This window comes from Lactuca saligna, chromosome 6 (genome assembly GCF_052625555.1).
Source record: "Lactuca saligna cultivar CGN05327 chromosome 6, ASM5262555v1, whole genome shotgun sequence".
NCBI lineage: Eukaryota > Viridiplantae > Streptophyta > Magnoliopsida > Asterales > Asteraceae > Lactuca > Lactuca saligna.
The window spans coordinates 139,692,660-139,695,481 of NC_136422.1; positions in this window are offsets into that span (position 1 = coordinate 139,692,660).

Sequence of the window (2,822 nt, forward strand, 5' to 3'; positions counted from 1 at the left end):
AAGTTATGCATGATTATCAAAGCTCAAACATCAGTATAACATGGATAACACATTAGGGAACTACTTACTTGGCTCGGTTGATCACGCACGTTGCACTCTCATCTTTTCCTTTCTTTAAAGCTTTTTCATTTTATTTTTTGAAAACAATTTTACCATTTCCTTAGTTTGACGACTGACACACCCAAGAGTGTGCCTGAATCCCTCAAACCAATGCTCTGATACCAACTTGTAACGAACTGATTTTTCAAAGGAAAATTTTCATCTTGATTATCTAAACACATTTCCATAAATTACAAAATCCCATATATAATTGTTTTCAAACTCATATCATTTACAACTTTTATTTAAAATATCAGAATGTCCATAACACGCCTGTGTGAGAGTGCACGCCACACCATCACGCCTTGCCCTTGCCCTTGGGATCCAATGTACCTGAAACAAATCCACAACCTATAAGCTAATGCTTAGTGAGTTCCCCAGAGCATACCCCACAAACAATCCACGTAACACATATCATATTAGCTAGAAAAGCTACATATACCACATAAGCCATGCATACATAAACCTGCAAGGATATCGTCGGCTTCCCCCAAGGTCTTACACCTTCGATCCATGGGCTACCCCACATGGTCTTTACCTAGGAATTCCATGGTCTACCCCACATGGTCTTATATCCAACTGTCACGGCCTCCCTTGGGGTCTTTCATGCAATAACATACATAATCAACCTAATATATCATATCACAGAAATGTCTAACATACTACATACACATACATAAACCTATAAGGATGTCATGGTGTAAAACCGTTGAATTTCAAACAATTTTTCATTTAATTTTAATAAAAACATTTCATTTCCAAATCATCCTAAAATCATTTATCCAATATTTTCACAAAATAAAACACAATACATAATCCATATCCCAAGATCTCAAAAGCATATCATCTGCAAGTGTGTACTGATCATGCCAGCGCCTTCCCGCGATCATCACTGGTACCTGAAACACATAACATACAAATGGTAAGCATAAATGCTTAGTGAGTTCCCCAAATACCACATACAACACTTACACCTTTCCAGGCCATAAGTCTACAGGATCTTCCGATCCAAGTGTCTCGGGGGATTTCCATCCCATGACTCTGTTGACCTTCCGGCCCATACTTTGTTGACCTTCCGGTCCATATCATCATACTCATATCATAACATATCACATATATAACATGCATCACATAAACATCATACACATAAGACCTTCCGGTCACACATAATTACCCCATCGGGTGTGGCATAGTGAGAAGACTCACCTCGCTGATGTCGGATAATCACTCGTGCTTGATTCCCCGACTTATCGTCCTCATATAGCATAAGTACATCTCTAATTAATACTTTCCTGACTTAGTTTGACTAACATTATTAAGTCAACACTAGTCAACCTTGGTCAACGATGGTCAACGGTCAACCTTTGACCCGACCCGTCGAGGCCATACGTGAACTCGAGTCCTTTGAATCCTTTCTGACTCACCGAGTCACTCACCTAACTCGGCGATTCATCCACTGATCTAAGTCATGGGACAACCCGCTCTGACTCGTCGAGTCTGCTCATGGACTCGGTGAGTTCATTTCATGCACAACCTCAAACAACCTTCTGAGGTCAAATCTATTCCTCTAATCCTTAGATCTAACCTTCCCAAGCTCAATATTCACGTAAAGTCTCTATCTTGATGCACATGCAACATCTATATGACCATATATGATGATTTAGCCCCAAAGACCATAACCCAAGGTCATAACCTCCATTGTTCTTCATAAAGCTTGATGAGTAAGGCTCTCTGGACCTCTATGGATCCAGATCCAAAGCCTCATCACCAGAATGGGACTATTTGGACATCAAATCAACCTAGCAAAGGGTCCAAGAAACCCTAAATCCATCTATTCCTCATAAAACAGAAGAAGAGCTGAATTACTACCTCAAATATGATGATCTTAGCTTCAAATCCACAGAATAGCAACCTCTTTTGCTTCCTCTTGGCTAGGACCTCCTTCTTCTTGCTAAACAACACCACAAAGGTTAAGAATGGCTTCCTTTCTCTCTCAAGACGCTCAAGCACTCTAGGGTTTCTCCCGATGGACTGGCAGCCGCAAATGAAGGCCATAAGGGCCTTTAAATAGGTCCCAAACCCGAGAAATTAGGGTTTCTTTCATCAACTCTGACTCGGTGAGTCACTCCCCTGACTCGTCGAGTCCCCTGATTAACGACGTCATCCAGTCGCGACCAGACTCGACGAGTCTATGCACCAACTCGTCGAGTCACCTTACATAATTAAAGAAATACAACATAAATTAATATATCTGGGAAACTAGGTGTTACACATGGGCTCCCCCAAGGTCTTATACCATCGTGTCATGGGCTACCCATCATGGTCTTTACCTGAGAATGCCATTGGCTACCACACATGGTATTATATCCAACTGCCACGGGCTCCCCCGGGGTCTTCCATGCAATAACATACAATCACTAGCATACTACTTAGCACAAAGTTAACTATCATACCACATATATCTAAAAATGCTAGTGTACCACATAACATAAAATGGGTCGGCCTTGGTGCCTTAGACCCATTGGTATGGAGAGAAGACTTACATCTCTCGAATGCTAAAACTGACAATGTTAGAACCAGATATGTCCCACGTGTTGCTCCGACTCAACTGCCTATAAGCATCATAATTTAGACTTGTCAAAATCCTAAAATTACCCTCAAGGTCAACCCTGGTCAACCTTGGTCAATGTCAAAGTCAACAGTCAACAGTCAACAATCCATGT